At 41.1% G+C, this 20270-nt stretch overlaps 1 protein-coding gene across 1 annotated transcript in view; it reads right to left on the bottom strand.

The window, feature by feature from the left end:
• The window catches only part of LOC309856823 (nuclear RNA export factor 2-like), a 55329-nt gene extending 37773 nt beyond the window's left edge, over window positions 1–17556 (bottom strand). Inside the window, exons 1-2 of the mRNA XM_082718449.1 lie at window positions 16615–17556; window positions 9422–9529 (exon numbers count right to left, since the gene is read on the bottom strand). The gene's annotated coding sequence lies outside the window, so the exon portion shown is untranslated. The remainder of the gene's footprint in view (window positions 1–9421; window positions 9530–16614) is intronic.
• Between the last annotated feature and the right edge of the window lie 2714 nt (window positions 17557–20270).

Below are 20270 nucleotides of genomic sequence, written 5' to 3'. Positions count from 1 at the left end.
TTTATTGGCTTTTCCTCAAGATATACATTATAATAACAAAGCCAGTTTAATGAAGTCCCCTGAACAAAGCAACATTTTATCCCAGTTTCATTGGTAATAGTCCATGTACTGAGGAGGGTTTTTTTTTTTTTTTGCCTCTTTTCATAGAGCAGTGCTTTTGAAATAGTAATGGTCCCTTTCCACATGTTAAGACTATTCTTTTTATTTATTCAGATATATTTATATCCACAAATTAGTCCAGATGAGAAAACATTTATCATTAAAGTCAATAAGATTTAAAAATCTTCTCTTGTAATTCTAGTAAAATTGGACACTAAACATTAGAAAAAGACAGTATAAGCAAAGGAAATTATAGTACATGTATAATTATATATGTAAAAATTCTAAGTAAAATAATACCAAACTGAACTAACCAATATCTTATAAAGAAATAAGATCACAAAGGATTTATTCCAGAAATGAAAGCACAGTGAACTATTAGAAAAAAATCTATTCATGAACTTCTGCTTATTCACGGAAAATGGAATACAAATGCTTTTTTGATCTCAGTAGAAAACCTCTTCAAATGAAGAAAAGTTGGGGAAAAGGACAGAAGACAAAATAATCTGAGCAAAATTTTGGAAATTGGAAAACAGACACTGAGCAGACCACAGAAACTAAATACCAACTGCCTAAGAAACAAATTGCAGAATCCTAAAAGACTAAAAAACTGGGAGTCATAGGTACCTTCCAAGGCAGAGACCAGAGTATGGATCTGATTACTGGGGGATTTGGTAAAAGCATCTAAAATAGAGCCTTTATTTTTTTTAAGATTTTATTTATTTAATTGAGAGATAGAGAAAGTATGAGAGGGGAGAGGGTCAGAGGGAGAAGCAGACTCCCCACTGAGCAGGGACCGCCCCCCCCCAATATGGGACTAGATCCTGGGACTCCAGGATCATGACCTGAGCTGAAGGCAGTTGCTTAACCAACTGAGCCACCCAGGTGCCCCTAAAGCAGAGCCTTTAATCACCCTTATATTTTGTGCTACTTGAAACAGTTAGGATTCCTACCTCAGATCAACATTAACCCCAATTTTCTTGCATCCTCACTCTATTTTACTGGTTCCTGTAATAGCCATTGCATCTCATTCTACAACAGGTAGTTCGTCATTCTTTAGGCACTGGAGTGGGGTAAAGTTGGTAAATGTTCATTTTAAAAACCAAGCTGCCAGGGGTGCCTGGGTGGCTCAGTGGGTTAAAGCCTTTGCTTTCGGCTCAGGTCATGGTCCCAGGGTCCTGGGATCGAGCCCCACATCGGGCTCTCTGCTCAGCAGGGAGCCTGCTTCCTCCTCTCTCTCTGCCTGCCTCTGTGCCTGCTTGTGATCTCTGTCTATCAAATAAATAAATAAAATCTTAAAAAAAATAAAAAAATAAATAAAAACCAAGCTGCTAAAAAAAGACCAGAGCAATTTAGATCTTTTCTTCTTAGGACTGGCGGGCAGCCAACTAAACAGGCACAGCGTAGAACAAGCACAGGGTAGGAGTGGGAAGCAGCAGGCACCTGTCTAAATCCATTCCATGTTTTTAAAACCTCTCTGAAGAAGACTGGTGCATCTGCCACAGCTGTGCTTGCAGCAAGTTTGAAACTTCTCTCCACGTTTCTTCAGAATTATTCCATTTCTCTGAAGGCCTGTATTTAACCCCTCAACTTTGGTTGAAATATTTTGCAATACAGGGTGACAACTTTATTGAAGCACAATATTATTGGGACATTTAGGGCCATTTTTGGCAGCAGGTGCTGAAATCTATCTCTCACTTCTCTACTAATGGTAAATTTAATTACAAAAATTATTCAAGGTGCCTTTTATATTATCCTCAGGTATACAATGGAAGAGGTTACCTGGCTCAGTGCACATTAAAACATCACCAGACTCTTCATTAGGCAGTCTTGCCTCTCTTCCCTGAAGATTTATGAGATGGAAGAGTATCAGTCCCTGTCCTTCATGAACCATCTCTTCTCGCCAAAACTCTGTCCTAGGTGGAACCATTTCCTTCTCTCAGCTTCCTATCACTGAATCCTCATATACATTACCTTGTTCTAGCACATAGAGGATCCTTTTTTATATCTCCCCTCTTTAAAGTATGGGAGAATTGCATATTTTTTTCATTGTCACATTGATTCTCTCATTTCCTTCTCATAACTTCAAAGATAGTTCTTCTTCACCACAGGGATTTTTCAGCCCATGGATCAATGTCTTTTCTCAACAGATGGTGTAAGTTGGAGCTATGGTTTTCCTGCCTACTGCCAACAATTTCAGAAAGTTCATTTTTGCCCATGAAATATCAACTGTCTTCACTCCTGCCTAGTCTTGGCCAGATCTTTCATACCAGTTTTTTTTTTTTTTTAATCCAAGGTTTGGGGTGGGGCTGTGCTTGTTGAGTCTTCCATATAAAAGGTTAAGGATAGAAGGGTCAATTATGTTTCTAAAGTCCATTCCTAAGATTCTCAGAGACTGAAAATTTAGGGGTCTGGTTATTCAATTGTGAAATGTAAAACAGAGAATATACATTTGAGGTAGGTTTCTGGGAAACAACTGTCCTAGGTTATGAATTCATTCTTTTATCCATCAATAACTATTTTAACAGACTTTTTGATGTATAATTGATATACAATTAACACTATATATTTAAAGTGTATGACTTGTTAAGTTTTGACAGATGAATGCAGTCATAACTGCTGTAAAGATAATGAACATATTAATTAATCCTCCTAAATTTCTCATGCTCTTTTCTAATTCTTCCTCACTCCCTCTACAAACCTTCTACCACCCTCAGACAAGCCCTAATTTGCTTTCTGTTACTGTAAGTCAGTTTGCATGTTCTATACTTTAAAAAAAAAAGATTTTATTTATTTGACAGAGAGAGAGAGAGAGATATCACAAGTAGGCAGAGAGGCAAGCAGAGAGAGAGGGGGAAGCCGGCTTCTTGCTGAGCAGAGAGCCGGATGTGGGGCTCAATCCCAGGACCCTGGGATATGACCTGAGCCGAAGGCAGAGGCTTAACCCACTGAGCCACCCAGGTACCCCATCATGTTCTATACTTTTATATAAATGGAAAAATATAATCTTATACTCTTTTTCTTCTAGATGATTCAATTTTGCAAAAATATTTTGAGATTCATCCATATCATTAAGTGTATAAATAGTTTCTTCCTTTTATTGCTGAGCAGTACTTCACAATTTGTTTTTGCATTCACCAAGTGGTAGATGTTTCACTTGTTTCTAGTTTTGAGCTATATGAGTACAGCTGTTATGAAACTTATGCACAAGTATTTGGGTGGACATAACCTTTCATTTCTCTTGAATAATTATCTAGGAGTAGAATAGATATATTATATGGTAGGTAGAGTGTAAGTTTAACTTTTTAAGAACTTCCAAACTATTCTTCAAAGTGGTTGTGCCATTTTACATGTCCATTCAACCAATAATTATTGAGGTTCTACTATGTTACAGACACTCTTCTAGATGCTAGAAATATAACATTAAACAAAACAGACAAATATGCAAGTTCTCTGGGAGGGGTCCTAAGGTGAGCTAAGGAAATAATGTTTAAGATTGAATTTAATATGCTTGATATTTATTATAGAGTTCCATTGGGATAAAAAAAAAAAAAAACTATAGATTGGGGGAGGAAGAAGTAGGATTAGGCCAAGGGAAAAGTCAGTCTATGATGCAAGTCTGATATCTTTTGCCCTCTCCATGTTGAGTTGAGGAGCTAAAACTTTCCACTAGATTTGTCAGGCATTGGGCCTAAATGGCTGGGCCTTTATACCCTACCTCCATCCATGAGGAACACCATAGGAAGGGCATGACTACGGGCAAGACAGCTTTCTGCAGCAGATGTTATCCCAGAAACCGCTGATAGCTGAAGGCTATCTGTTGATATTAATTGCCACAGGGTGGGCAACAAGTCATTCTCTGAAAGGGATATCAAGGCAACGTTATTCTGAGTTCCTATTTCTCTACCATTTGCTCTAATTGGATCTACTACTCCACATATGCTCAGAAAACCCCGTGGTTCTGTATTACTGAAGGAAACTTAGAAGATAATAATTACCAGCCCATATTTGCATCTGGTCGTGTGGCCACAACTAATATTCATCTCTTTCGTCCACTACCCATTCTATATTCCCTTCATCTTCAGTCCCCAAGTCTGATGGTTGTAATGGGTTATGAGTAGCATTATTTAGACCCTCATTCCTGGTCATTTTATTCTTCTATGGCTGTGGGTTTCTCCATTATCCTTTTATTGTCAAAACTGGGCAGGGGACTACTAAGAAGCACTCAATGGATTGCTTCGTAGCCAAACATATTTCTTCCTGCTCTCAGTGTGTAATAATGTTCATACCTCTCCTGATAATAGTCAATTACCTCTGCCAGGATGGTGACTCTTCTTTTACAGGATGGTTGATGAGCACAAGGAAGACGAAGTATATGAGTAGAATTTGTAGCTTATAGTTCAATAACCCAGAGTTATAGAAACCAGGCACCCAAATTTCTCCAACCTGGCCAGTTGGAATGATGACAAATGGTATGTCCTTCTTATACTCCCTTGTTTTCCAGATCCATGTATTATCTTTTTTGAGGATTAGAACCCCATAAAAGTCTTTTACTCATGGTGTACATTAGAGTCCTAGATGATGACTCCCAATTCTACTAAAATGTCACCTTTAAACAGAACTTCATTTGGTCTTTCAGCAATCCATTTTAATCTTTTATTAGGCAGGAGTTTCTGGGTAGTGCAATATATCATATGATCAGTGAATCCCATGTCTATGGGTCCATTTCCATACATGTTGCTATAAAGTGGGTCTCTTTGTTTGATATGATGTATTCTTAGAATTCCATGACAGTGGATCAAACACTATGCTCTCAGATAAAGGTGATGGCCAAGACCTGACAAGAAAACCATTACCTTCAATACGTGTATTTTCCTCTTGAAAGAGTCATTGGCCTTTCACTTTCAGAGTGAAAAGACCCAGTCTATTCAACCAGTCCCATTTGGGTGATCAACATTGGTTTCTGTTGCTGGAAGACTGAACATTCAACAGTAGCAAAGCTATATCCACCCACCTAGATAAATCAGGACTCACACTGTTAGGCTTTGACATAGCCTCCATCTCTCTCACCATGACCACTTTTTACATGTTACTATCAGTAAGAATAAACATAGATACTGAAAATTTATAGCCCATGGACTTTGTTTATACCTCCTCCTGACACACACACACACACACACACACACACACACACACACACATCATTTTCTAGGGCTTCCCCCAATCCCTAGATGAACTCATGCTCCCAATAAAATCCTCCTTTTCTTTGGACTAAAATGAATGTCACATGCTTCCTTATGAGGCTTGCCACCACAAAATGATACAGGCTATCCCAAAGGAAGGAAGTTTTTCTATTGTCAGGTTAAAAGAAAACAGAGGAGTTAAGAGGATATTGAGTACTTGCTGTGCTAATCCCTCATTTGTCCTGAAGTTCCCTATCCTCTAATGAGGCGGTTGCCAGAAAATCTACCTATGACACCATAAGCATATGTTAGTGGAGTGCTGGCTTTCTATGTATCCCACAGACATCACTCTTGAAATATTTATGTGCATTTTATAACTTGTAGTCTAAAGATAATTCCAAATATTTTAAGCCAAAGTGGTGAATAATTATGGGCATTTAAGATTGGTGAGATATTTGAGGAGATGAAAGTCTTGTGGCCTGGCCTGACTTCTCCCTTGACCTTTTATGTTGATGGCAAGCTTCCTGCCCCAAATGTATTTGCGTTATAGTCAGGCATTTCCAGTGGATACCCTCACCAAAGTGACATCCTTCAAGAACTGTTACAGTCATTGAAACTTACCCTTTACTTCCTTATATCTTTCTTTCACTTACATGTCTGCATTTCTTTCCCTCTAACAGCATGATGAGCTTCATGAAGAAAGTGATAGGGATCTTTTTATTTTTAAAGATTTTATTTATTTGACAGAGATCAAAGGAGGCAGAGAAGCAGGCAGAGAGGGGGGGGGGGAAGCAGGTTCCCTGCTGAGCAGAGAGCTTGATGCGGGGCTCGATCCCAGGACCCTGGGACCATGACCTGGGCTGAAGGCAGAGGCTTTAACCCACTGAGCCACCCAGGTGCCCCAGAAAGGGATAGGGATCTTAAAAGCCTTCATATCAATGTTCTTTATGTCCACTGTGGTAGTTACATGTATGAATGGATAAATTTATCCAAATTTATTGAATTATACACCTAAAATGGATGCATTATATTGAACACAAGTTATAGCTCAGTAAAGTTGATTTAAAATGTCTTCATATCCCTTCTAAAATCTAGAGCTGGGTCCTGCTCATATGTAGAATCAAGTATTTTCTGATTGAATTACTCTGTTAAATTGTATAGTTGTTCTCTCTTGTTTTTGCTGTAGCCAAAAATATTATCAGGAGCTTCAGACTTATATATCCAACAGTGTGGCCCCACCCAGATTTTTTCATAAGCTCCACAAACAACATGATCAAAACAGAACTGTCAATTTCTTGGAATTGCACTAAACCTGACCCTCGACTCAGTTCTTCATCTAAGAAAACCACCCTAACCCAGTTGCAAAGATCCACATTCCAAAAGACACACTAGGTTCCTTTCTATCCCTCACTTCAAACATGGACTTCATCAGCAAGTTCAGTATTTCTGGAATAAATCTCACTTTAAACTCCTTCTCACTTCTTCCATTGCTGAGACTTTGGTCCATGCCACTGTAACTTCTCACTCTCATGTCTGTAGTAGTCTCCTACCTCATTCCCTTGCTCCTATATTTCAGTCTGTTCCACAAAAGACATTCAGACTGACCTTTAATAAAGTATATTGTAATAATATTCCTTTCTTTCTTAAAGTGCCCCAGTGGCTCCATCTTAGTAAGAACAAAATCTGGAATGCTTATCATGGCCCATAGGGCTTTCTGTGACCTGGCCTCTTCTACTACTCTAACTTCATTTCCCAACACTGTTCTAAGACACACTGGAATCCAAACTATTTCCTATATGTGCCAAGCGTGTTCATATTTTAGGGCCTTTCTTCTTGCTGCACCCTCTCCTGTTCCCTAAGGTCCCATATCTCCCCACAGCTGACTGCTTCTTGCTGAGTATCAGATAAAAGTCATTTCTTCAGAAAATTCTTCCCTGCCTTCCCCACCCTACTGGCTCTCTATCATGTTTCCCCATATTATTTTCTTAATAACATTTCATCCCTGAAGGTATCATCCCCTCTAAAATGTAAGCTCAATGGGAAACAGGACCGTGTCTGTCAGGTTTTCTACTTTATCTCTAGTATCTATCACAGTGCCTCTCATGTCTTTGTTAACCACTAAATATTTGTTGAATGGATAAATGACAGTGATTAAATATATGTATGTTAAGTTGTGAAGAGCCAAGCAGTCTGGGACAGGGGATTTGGGAGGACAGAAGAGTGAGCTTAGGTGTCTCTAAAATAGAAGTTTTATTTGAACCCATGAAAATTGTGGTTGGAAAATTGGGTAGAAAGAGCCCAATAATTGATGCTTCTAGCTGTCTTGGATATAAAAGTATAACATATATTCTATACCAATTATACTTCTCCCTTAAAAATAGAATCCCAGGGCACCTGGGTGGATCAGTAGGTGAAGCGTTTGCCTTCCCCATTGGGTGGTGGTCCCAGGGTCTTGAGATTGAAACCCATATTGGCTCCTTGCACAGCAGGAAGCCTGCTTCTCTTTCTGCCTCTTCCTCTGCCCCTCTCCCCTGTTTATGCTTGCTCTCTCCCCTCTCCCCATGTCAAATAAATCATTAAAATCTTTAAGAAATAATAGAATCTGAAATTTATTTTGGATAGTAGTGTTGGCAGTAAAAGACCACACTGGTGGTCTCCTTTGCAGCTATGTGTGGCCACATGACCAACTTCTGCCCAACAAAGTGATTGTAAAATTGTTGTGTGGTAGTCACAGGAAGGCTGCTAAAAGGCACCTGAACTTCTCAGACCAAGATATTACTTATACCATCTGTACCAACTGAACTGCGTCCCACCCAAACTCATATGTTGAAGCTTTAACTCTCTGTACCTCAGCATATGACTGGATTTGAAGATAAGGCCTTTAAAGAGGTAATTAAGTTAAAAAGAAACCATCAGGGTAGGCCATAAGCCAGTATGATTAGATTATCTACCTATGAGAGGAGTTTAGGAAATATGGAGACATAACAAGAGTGTGTGTGCACAGAAGGATGACCATGTGAAAAAGGAGTAAGAGGGTGACCACTTGCAAGGCAAGAAGAGAGGCCTCAGAAGAAACTAATGCTATAAGTACTTGGACCTTGGCTTTCTAGTTTTCAGAATTGTGAGAAATAAATTTCTATTGCTTAAGCCACTCAGTCTGTGATGACTTTGCCTTAGAAAACTAATATACTATTAGATAAGGCTTTTGATTTTGACAGCTCATGAGAATCAGTTGGGGAGCCTTAAAAACACTGATGACTGGATCTATCCCTAGATATTCTGATGAAATTTATTTCTTTTTTTTCAATTCAATTTCTTGAATCTGGACATTGGAGGGGATTTTTCTGTATATCCAGAGTTGAGAACCACAGGTATAAGAGAATAATGTTTTGCATTCTATAGAGGAGTATTGGACCTAGCATCATGTAGAAGGCATTTCCCCCTAACCCATATTTTTCTTCTTCCACTGTTTTTCTCCTCCCCACAGCTCCCTTTTTTACCCTGTTCTATTCAGATACCCATAAATGGACCCAGAAATTCTCCCACCTCTTCATCCTATTACAGATCCAAGAGCCATCTTAACTTGAGGCACATTAGGCAGCTTCAGCTCCACTTCCGGCCCTTCTTGCCAAGAAAAGTAAGTCTCAGTGAACCTCCCCCTCTGTCTGTTGGCCTGAGCCAGGGCTCAGAAGCTATACTCTAGCCTCTTAATCCAAATAGGAGATGTTTCAGCACAGGTGAGGGACACAAAGAGGAGAGCATAGGGATTCTGGTCTCCTGCAAAGGAACAGAGCTGCTGGCTCCTCCAAATAGGTACCGTTAGGCATAGTTTAGAGTCCCATGGGGTGACACAGTGTACAACTGACTTTATGTTGGTTGGTTTATCAGGGAAGGCAGTGCATAGGGGGCTTCTGTCGGCACTCATCTCTTCTGGCTGCAGACTTTTGCCCTTGTCCAGCTCCTCTGAAGACATCACCTCTAATTATGGGAAGGAAACACATGGAGCAGAGAAAGATGGCCAGGATGACCCTGCACACCTAGCTCTTCTCTTTTCCAAAAAATCCACTTCCCTGACTTGTCACCATCCCATGAGCACTCCCACCTTCCTTTCAAAGAAGGATCTGGGTATCACACCTCACCTCAGTGTTGGAGAGGTTCAAGTACTTAATGCCGGCGACATTCTGCACAGTGTCAGACAGGCCATCCAGCTGAAAGGGTGTCTTGTTGCTCAGGTTCGAGGGCAAAAGCTATGGTGAGGAAAAATTTAGAGTGAGGATCCCAATAGGGGATATCTGAGACCAACCTGTCTCTTCTACCTTATCTTTCCCACCTTCACCATCAGTCTCAGCACTGGCCCTGAGTCCTCACCTCAGGCATGTTCTTTTCATAGGTCTGCAGGGAGGCAGCCATGCTGTGTCTAGGCTTTGGTACCATTTCAATATCATGGGTGATCAAGTCTCCGAGAAGCCAAGAGGAGGGAATCAGAGGGCTGAGAGATGCCCAGCTGGTACAGCTCCAGCACCAACCCCTTCCCACGTTACCATCCCTAAGTCTCCTTTTCAGAAAGGCTCATCTGCCCTCACTTGCCCTAGAATCACTGCTGTAGACATACCAGGGCAAAGCAGACTCTCTGTATGTTTTTTTTTTAATTAAATTTATTTATTTTCAGCATAACAGTATTCATTATTTTTTTCACCACACTCAGTGCTCCATGCAATCTGTGCCCTCTATAATACCCACCACCTGGTACCCCAACCTCCCACCCCCCCGCCACTTCAAACCCCTCAGATTGTTTTTCAGAGTCCATAGTCTCTCAGGATTCACCTCCCCTTCCAATTTCCCCCAACTCCCTTCTCCTCTCTAACTCCCCATGTCCTCCATGCTATTTGTTATGCTCCACAAATAAGTGAAGCCCTATGATAATTAGACTCTCTCTGCTTGACTTATTTCACTCAGCATAATCTCTTCCAGTCCCGTCCATGTTGCTACAAAAGTTGGGTATTCATCCTTTCTGATGGAGGCATAATACTCCATAGTGTATATGGACCACATCTTCCTTATCCATTTATCCGTTGAAGGGCATCTTGGTTCTTTCCACAGTTTGGCGACCGTGGCCATTGCTGCTATAAACATTGGGGTACAGATGGCCCTTCTTTTCACTCCATCTGTATCTTTGGGGTAAATACCCAGTAGTGCAGTGGCAGGGTCATAGGGAAGCTCTATTTTTAATTTCTTAAGGAATCTCCACACTGGCAATCCATGGAATGGGAGAAGATATTTGCAAATGACAGTACAGACAAAAGGTTGATATCCAGGATCTATAAAGTTAAACTCCTGAAACCACCCCCAGGTGTAACAAGGTAATAGAACATTCCCCACACAAAAAACAGACAATCATATAAAAAAATAGGAAGAACATATGAACAGACATTCTCCAATGAAGACATACAAATGGCTATCAGACACATGAAAAAATGTTCATCATCACTAGCCATCAGGGAGATTCCAATTAAAACTACATTGAGATATCACCTTACACCAGTTAGAATGGCCAAAATTAACAAAACAGGAAACAACATGTGTTGGAGGGGATGTGGAGAAAGGGGAACCCTCTTACACTGTTGGTGGGAATGCAAGTTGGTGCAGCCTCTTTGGAGAACAGTGTGGAGATTCCTCAAGAAATTAAAAATAGAACTTCCCTATGACCCTGCCATCGCACTCCTGGGTATTTACCCCAAAGATACAGATGGAGTGAAAAGAAGGGCCATCTGTACCCCAATGTTTATAGCAGCAATGGCCACGGTCGCCAAACTGTGGAAAGAACCAAGATGCCCTTCAACGGATGAATGGATAAGGAAGATGTGGTCCATATACACTATGGAGTATTATGCCTCCATCAGAAAGGATGAATACCCAACTTTTGTAGCAACATGGACGGGACTGGAAGAGATTATGCTGAGTGAAATAAGTCAAGCAGAGAGAGTCTAATTATCATAGGGCTTCACTTATTTGTGGAGCATAACAAATAGCATGGAGGACATGGGGAGTTAGAGAGGAGAAGGGAGTTGGGGGAAATTGGAAGGGGAGGTGAATCCTGAGAGACTATGGACTCTGAAAAACAATCTGAGGGGTTTGAAGTGGCGGGGGGGTGGTGGGAGGTTGGGGTACCAGGTGGTGGGTATTATAGAGGGCACAGATTGCATGGAGCACTGGGTGTGGTGAAAAAATAATGAATACTGTTATGCTGAAAATAAATAAATTCAATTAAAAAAATTAAAAATAGAACTTCCCTATGTTTAGTTTTTTAAAAAAATTATTTAAATTCAATTAGCCAACGTATAATGCATCATTAGTTTCAGAGGTAGAGTTTAGTAAATCATCGGTTACATATAACACCCAGTGCTCATCAAAACCCATGTCCTTCTTAATACATTGATTTTCTTTTTTTAAAATAATGTTGATTTTCTAATGTTGAACCATCTTTGCATAAATCCCACTTGGTCATGATGTAGAGTCTTCCTAATATGCTGTTGGATTCAGTTTGTTAGTACTTTGTTGAGGATTTCTGTATCTGTATTTATAAGAGATATTCGTCCGTAGTTTTCTTTTAGTGTCTGTCTGGCATTGGTATCTGGGTAATGCTAACCTCATAGGATGAGTTAGGAAATATTCCCTGCTTTTCTACTTTTTGGAAGTGATTGAGAAGGATTGGTACTAGTTCTTTAAATATTTGATAGAATTCAACAGTAAAGACATCTGGACCCGGGCTTTATTGGGATATTTTAAAATACTGATTCATTAGAAATAAAACCGGAACCTAATAATGGTAGTGCTGTTTCAGACCTGTTAAATGATCACGTATGTAAACACTACAATATTTATGGCAGTTTACTTGATATCAATGTGAAGTTTGCTTGTATAAGTGGGTGTCTAAAGGGTTACAATTTGTCAGTTTCCTTGAAGTGGTGGAAAACAAGTGATCTGAATTAGAACATTCTAACACCTGATGTGGATCGGTACGGCTCATAGCAAGCACTGTGAACTGAGGGAGCTGGTCGATGTTTGGGGTATGTGTGTACCCTTTTGTGTGTCCTTAGGTGTTCAGCTGGGTGCAGTCTCTTTATTTCACCTAGTGTTTCTCAAAAATAAACTGAATTTCAGTGAAATAGATTTATGTTTTTAAAACAAGCTTGTTTATAAAACAATTTGAATTTAACACCCTCACTGATAAAATTAGTATGATAATTTTTTTCGCAGGAATTTTTAAATTCAGGGCAAAGTTATTGGCTGGATGGTAAGATTAGGCATGGAATATATATTTAATTATAATACATGTTTAATTATAATGGATGTTTAATTTTATTTAATTTGTTTCAAAAATTGAATAGATTTGTATGATGAAGAAATTATACTGTTCTGCATAAAAACATTTGACTAATATACTAGGGGAGAAGAACACCACCCCCAGGTGTAACAAGGTAATAGAACATTCCCCATCTCTGCAGCTACATGGCTCTGGGGATCATACACATCCTGGGCTTTGGAGGAGAGCTTCAGGATTTGAACCTCTACCCCACTGTTCTCCAAAAGCTGCTGACCCTCTGACTTTTCCTTTCTTCCTCAGTGGACCAGTGAACTAATATCCACCTCCAGTGGATTTTGCAGGGATTGACATAACATGAAGTGCCCTTCTTTATTATCAAAATTATCAGGGATACTGGGACAAAAACAGAGAAAAACCAGTCATTTGCGTGAACGGGTGTCACCCTTACCACGTAACCTTTGGCTCTTTGGGTGAGCTGAGCCTCTCACCTCAATTGCAGGCCAGAGAAGAAAGATTAGGGTTAGGAAGGTGACAAGACCAATGTCTACTTTCAGAATTTTAGGTTTCAGGATCACAAACAGTTTCATGAAAGCCTTTTCTTAACCTTGATCACAACATGGAAGAAGTGAAGGGAGGGAGTTGGGAGATCAGCAAAGCCTGGAGCCCTGAGTCTCATCCCTCTCATATGGCCTAAACTCCCAAAGCTTATCTTGGGCACAGCAAGAACCTATAAGGCCCTGGTACAGTCCAAGTGGTTGTCATGAAGGCATCTGGGATGGAGGAAGAAGAAGTAACACCCATTAGGATCAAAGTAGAGATACTCTGACTGCAAAGTGCCGTATCCTGATCTACATGACAGAAACATGTCTCCACATTTACTGCATCATATGCAGTGGAATGAGCTTTGTGACAGTATGCCACAGGAGAAAAATTCTGGTACCTAAGTGTCTGTCAGGAAATGAACAGGTTCATGAAAGTCATAAAAGTATTGCATGACTGTTTAAAAACAACTAGCTGGCTTATATGTGCTGAGACGGAAGTGCTATGTGATAATGACTGAAATAAGCAAAACAAATAACCTGCAAATACCCATTATTCACTCCCTTAATCTTCCCAATTCACACCTATCCCTGCACACTTCAGCCACTTACTATCTTATCCAGGGACCCTCACTGGCATCATCCATTTTTGCATCTCTATCTTGCTCCTACAGGGGTGAAGAACAAATCCCAGAACTGCTTTGTTCATACCATGTATCATACCTCCCTTGGGAAGCACCCCAGCGTATTGTTCTTTGAAAGAAGCTAATTTGGTATCATGCTCTGAAATTGGGAAAAAAACACATAAAAATCAATAAAAGAAAAAAAGACAACACAAAATAAAACACAAAGTAGAAAACACTAAAAACCAAGAAAAAGATCATGGGATGCTGTCATGGCTAATAAAGAAATATCACTGATTTTTATAATCGAGAAAGAAATATAGCACAGAAGATAGGAAGGCTGCCCTGTACCTCCTGGGAGGTGAGAGGTGGGGAGAATTCACCACCCAGGAGTGAGCAAGCACAGCAGTAAGGACTTGATGTGTTCAGGCTGGGTGACGTGGAATGAGTTAATTAATGTCCTTAACCCTCACCTCGCTTCTGTGCGCTAGGTGGACAATTCAAACTACCCTGAATGTGTGGTGTTAGATATTAAGGGTCATAGTGAGTTCTCCACGTGAAAAAATGAAAGACAGTCTGAAGAAAATATCTAGAGTGAAGCCTGTGGAGAATAAGTGATGGAACATACTGAAAAAGAGGGAGCAAGAATTAAAGATAATACAGTGAATAATTCTAACACAGTTAACTGGAATCCCAGAAGGAGCAAGAGAGAACAGGGCAGTCCTCCAGTTGTTAAGTGTGACATGTATGTCTATTAATTTAGATCTTTAATTTCTCTCAGCTTTTATAATTTTCAGTGAATAAACCTTGCGCTTATTTTGCCAAGTTTATTTCTAAGCATTTTATTCTATTTTACACTACTTAAGGAATTGATTTCTTTTTTCCCATTTAGATAAAGGAGTTTTTATTAATTATTTTTATTAACATATAGTGTATTATTTGCCCCAGGGGTACAGGTCTGTGAATGGTCAGGCTTACACATTTCACAGCACTGAGGAACTGATAGCACATACTCTCCCAGTAACTGATTTCTTAGTTTCATTTTCTGATTGTTCATTTCTAGTATACAGACATTATTGATCTTTCAAAATTTGTGTATTAGCACTAGTATTTCTTTTACAGATTTCTTAGGATTTTCCACACACAAGATCATGTTACCTGCAAATATAGTTTTATTTATTCCTTTGCAATCTATATGCCTTCCATTTCTTTTTCATACTTCTTTGCAGTGGCTAGTATCTCCCATACTGCGCTGAATAAAACCAGTAAGAGCAAATATCCTTGCCTTGTTCCTAATAATAGGGGGAAATGTTCAGTCTTTCACCACTAAATAGGATATTATTTTTATTTTTAAAATTTTTTTCAAGATTTTATTTATTTATTAGACAGAGATCACAAGTAGGCAGAGAGGCAGACAGAGAGAGAGGAGGAAGCAGGCTCCTGGCTGAGCGGAGAGCCCGATGTGGGGCATGATCTCAGGAGCTTGGGATCATGACCTGAGAGGAAGGCAGAGGCTTTAAGCCATTGAGCCACCCAGGCACCCCAGTTTTATTTTTTATTTTTAACAATTTTGTGTATTTATTTGAGAGAGAGAGTGAATGAGAGAGAGCATGGGGAGATGGGGAGGCTGCAGTAAGGACAGAGGGAAGGGGAAAAGCAGACTCTCCCTCTGAGCAGGGAGACTGATGCAGGGAGCCTCAGGACTTAGGGGCTTGGATTCCAGGACCCTGAGATCATGACCTACGTGAAGGCAGACCAGATGCTTAATAGACTGAGCCACCCAGGCGCCCCAGGTTATTAGTTTTAGGATTTTCTGGTAGAATGGGCTCTTCATCAGGTTGAGGGAGTACCTTGATATTTCTAGTTTGATTTTATCCTGAATGGGTGTTGGATTTCCTCTAGTGCTTTTTCTGCTTCTATTGAGTTGATCATGTAGTTTTTTTTTTTTTAAGATTTTATTTATTTATTTATTTGACGGAGAGCTAGAGAGCACAAGTAGGCAGAGCAGCAGGCAGAGGCAGAGGAAGAAGCATACTTCCGCACAAGCAGGGAGAGCAATGCAGGACTGAATCCCTGGACCCTGGGAATCATGAGGAGAGCCAAAGGCAGATGCTTAACGGATGGAACCACCCAGACCCCCTGGTCATGCAGTTTTTAACTCATGCAGGGTGCCATAGTTAGTAAGTAATAAGCAATATCTATTGTCAAGCTTACAATCTTAATAAAAATTAAAAAAAATTACCTTTAATTGGAGGTACATATAATGACTTTTATTTGCTTCTTTACATTTTCTTCTTTTTATAGAAATTTTAAATTTTAGCTTAAGGTTATACCAGTAAATAAAATTTACACTTTCAGGGATTGGATCCAGTAATACACTCCTATCAATGCGATTGCTGCTTAGTTTTTCCTTCATTGTTACTTATTTTTTCAATCTGGGATCCAGTCCAGAATCATGAATTTCATTTGTGTTTTTTCCTCCTTTACTGATATATAATTGACATAAAACATCGTGTAAGTTTAAGATGTATAATGTCACGATTTGATACACAGGTAAAAGGAAATGACTTATCACATAAGGTTCATAAACATATCTAGCACCTCACATAATTACCTCTGTGTGTACATGTGTGATGAGAACTTTTAAGAACTACTCTCTCAGCTACAGTATTGTTAACTATAGTCATCATGCTATGCAGTAGATCCCCAGAACTTACTCATCTTATAATGGGAAGAGTCTCATGCTCTACTGACTGGGCTAGCCAGATACTCCTTCCCTGGGGACTTTTCAGAAAAGCAGCTGTACAAAGCGTCTCACCCAAGAAGGTAGCGTTTCAGTCTGTTACCTTTTTCCACATCGTCAGTCACTGGGGACAACAGTGACATGGTGAAAAGAGCACTAGGACACAGGTGGAACACTCCTGCGAGAATCCCAGCTCTGCTGCTTAGGTAGCTCCAAGAGTACGAGCCCGTGGTACAGCAGCGTCCAGCCCCGCGGTCTCTCTAGGGCGTCATAGATCAAAGTTTGGGATACGCCGGTACTTGGCGATGTTCCTTTTGACAGGGCTGCTGGGCGGGGTGGGGAGGAGTCTTGGCCAGGAGCCGGATGCCCTGCGGAGTCTTCCGCAGCCTGTCGTCGGGGCCGCCGCCCTCCAGCAGTTACGGTTGCGACTTTGAAAGCTCTAGCCCTGAGCGCCAAGGTGACTTGCTCTACGTCGCCGGGCGCCAACCCCACTTTCCGCTCCTTGTCGCCAGCCACCACCGTGTCGCCTCCGGCCGAATTCTCGGCCCCGCCGCCGCCCCCTGCGCGCCTTGAGCCCCGTCTGCCTCGGCCCCGCCGGTCGCTTCGCCTTCTCCGCCGCTGCTCTGGGAAGAAGGGGCGCTCGGGGTGCGTGGATGAGGCTGCGGCGGCCGCTGCAAGCCCGGGAACTCCAATGCCATGATCCGCGTGCCGCTCCCCACCCCCAAACCCCAAACGCAAGTAAAGGCGGGGCCCCTCGAGCGGCAGAGGAGGCCAGGCAGCTGCAAGAGGTCACATCCCGCGCGGGTCAGCCACAGGACCCGAGGGGCGCGGGCCGGGGGCCGCGGGGAGACGGCGAGGGTGCACGAGGCTGGCTCGGAGGCACTAGGGCGCGAGGCAGTGTGAGCCTGGCACCGGCGGCGGCATACTGGCCGGCGAACCCGAGACAGCATCGCAGTTTACTTACACGCCCGGTGCGAACCTCCAGCCAGCTGCTCTCGTAGCCGCTGCCTCCTCCCTCCTCCGTCCTCCCCGCCTCCAGCGCCGTTCCCCGCCCACTCCAGCCTCAGCTCCACAGCAAGGGCTTTGGGCCCAGCCTATGCCTACTATTGCTATTTATTTTTATTTTTTTAAAGATTTTTATTTATTTATTTATTTGACAGAGAGAGAGAGAGAGAGATCACAAGCAGGCAGAGAGAGAGAGAAGGAAGCAGGCTCCCAGCTGAGCAGAGAGCCTGATGCGGGGCTCGATCCCAGGACCCTGCGATCATGACCTGAGCCGAAGGCAGCGGCTTAACCCACTGAGCCACCCAGGCGCCCCTACTATTGCTATTTAAATGTCCACTGGCACAAGGCTCCTTGCAGTTGGGTTCCCTAGTTGCTGCCCTGTAGGGAACCCAGGAAAGTTTGACCATGTGCCTCATATAGGTTATCTCATTTATTCCTGTGAGGAAGATAATCATCTCCATTCTCCAGATGAGGAAATTGAGAAAACGAGAAGCATATTGTCTAGGGTCATACAGCCACCAAAAAGAAAGACGGAGGTGGTAACAAATGACTTTTTGATTGCCAACCCCTAATCCCACCCCCCAAGGACACCACAAAGTTCAGCTGTAATCTCGAAAATCATATTGGAATTGTGGTCTTTCTGAACCCAAAACACTGTTCTTGTCTCTGTAATGTACTCATTTGGCTGTGAATCATGTTCTTACCGGATTGGAAGATTTTTCTTTATTTTATTTTTTTAAAGATTTTATTTATTTATTTGACAGAGAGAGATCACAAGCAGGCAGAGAGGCAGTCAGAGAGAGAGGAGGAAGCAGGCTCCCTGCTGAGCAGAGAGCCTGATGTGGGGCTCGTTCCCAGGTCCCTGAGATCATGACCTGAGCCGAAGGCAGCGGCCCAACCACTGAGCCACCCAGGCGCCCCGGAAGATTTTTCTTTATATTGGGAAAATTATCATACCCTAAAATATGAAGGATATTATTCCATTTACATATTAAATATACAGATCCTTTGACCATACCATTCCTGGAAATTAACCTGGAAGAAATAGTTCCTTCCAAGTTTTTGTATTACAAAGAATATATAGTTGTATGGGAATTCTGATCACTGCTTGGGACAAGGAGGATGATAAGATGAGGAACTTGAGGACACTGGAAGGAGAATGGTTGAAGTGCTGGAATATGATTTCAGGCCAGCACTTTAACACTGTTCAACATGATCTCATCCCCAGGTTCCTTCTAGGACTTCATTCTTATTATGCTTCCTTTCCCTCACTTTATTCCAGCCAAGCTGGCCACTGTGTGGTTTTGTGAATATGCCAATTATGCTGTGTCCTCTGGACCTTTGCATTTGCTATTCTCTCTACCTGGAATACTATTTCCGAAATACCCCCTAGATTATCCTTGTGATTTCCTCAGAGTATTTGCTTCAAATCGTTTTATCACTGAGGTGTCCCCTAGCTGCCATGTTTATATCCCCTGTTCATTACTTCCCTACTACCTATTCATTCCCTATTACCTTTTCATTCCCGGACTCCCACTCTCAATATCCTCCTTCCCTATTTTTCTCCTGAGCATTTATCACTCTCTATCCTACTAATATTATACTTAATTTATTTTCTGTCTCCTTCACTTACAAAATCAGAGGCCTGTGTCTTTTTTGTTAACTACTATATCTCAATGTCTATAATAGTATCTGCACTTAGAAGGTGTTCAAGAAATAGTTGTTGAGTGAATTAATTAAATTTCTATAAATGCATAACAAGATTGTGATGACATGTTCCCACTTCTAAGGAATCTCAGAATCTTTAGGCATGTATTATGTGCCAGGGATCGTGTTTGTTGTATGATAGATGTAACTTTATGTCTGACTTCTGATAAAAAAAAAAATCTTCCTCTCATAACTTTCTTGCCCCTCTAGGTAATTTCACAAGAAATTTTCCAACAAATGTATGCCAATATGAGATCTAATTGTGTTGCTAATTTGTTTCTATTTCGATGGAGTCACAACTCATATGAGTTGTGACATATATATATATATATATATATATATATATAGTTTTTCAGTCCCTTTCTAGGAACCCAGGAGTCACATGGATCAATCTTAGTTTTTGATACAGGTGCCTATGTGAAACATATACACAAATAGATCTTTAGTGTAAGGAGGGAACAGTGTATTTGTGAGAGTGACAGTGGTCTAACGGAAGGATTGAGTAAGTGGTGATAAGGTTACTTTTTCCTTTTAATTGATTAATTTATCAGGTAATTATGAAAACATCACTGTATATTACTTGAAAAATTAGCAGACAAACATAAAGCATAAAATGTGAAATGTCTTTCCTTTAATGTAGGAGAACTTCTGGATTCCTTGATATACACAGGAGCTTTTTAAAAGCCCTCATTTTCCTACATATTTTTTCCCAACCTCTTTTTCTCCCAGGTTTATCAGTCTGTCTGTTGCTTGTTCTGACTCTTGCCCTTTGCTCTAGACTGGTGTGTTAGTTTGCTAGGGTTTCCATAGCAAAATACTACAGACAGGGTGCCTTAAATAAGAAGAATTTATTTTTTTCATAGTTCTGGAACCTAGAAGTCCAAGGTCAAGGTGTCTTGTGAGGCCTATTTCCCTGACTTGGAGATGGCCACCTTTTTGCTCTGTCCTCATATGCTCTTTATTCTGTGTGCTCAGATACCTGGTATTTGTGTGTGTCCAAATTTCTTCTTCTTGTAAGGACACAAGCCAAATCAGTTTCAGGCCCAT

The sequence above is a fragment of the Mustela nivalis genome (genome assembly GCF_964662115.1).
Source record: "Mustela nivalis genome assembly, chromosome: X".
Taxonomy (NCBI): domain Eukaryota; kingdom Metazoa; phylum Chordata; class Mammalia; order Carnivora; family Mustelidae; genus Mustela; species Mustela nivalis.
This window is presented reverse-complemented; position numbering and strand designations above follow the sequence as displayed.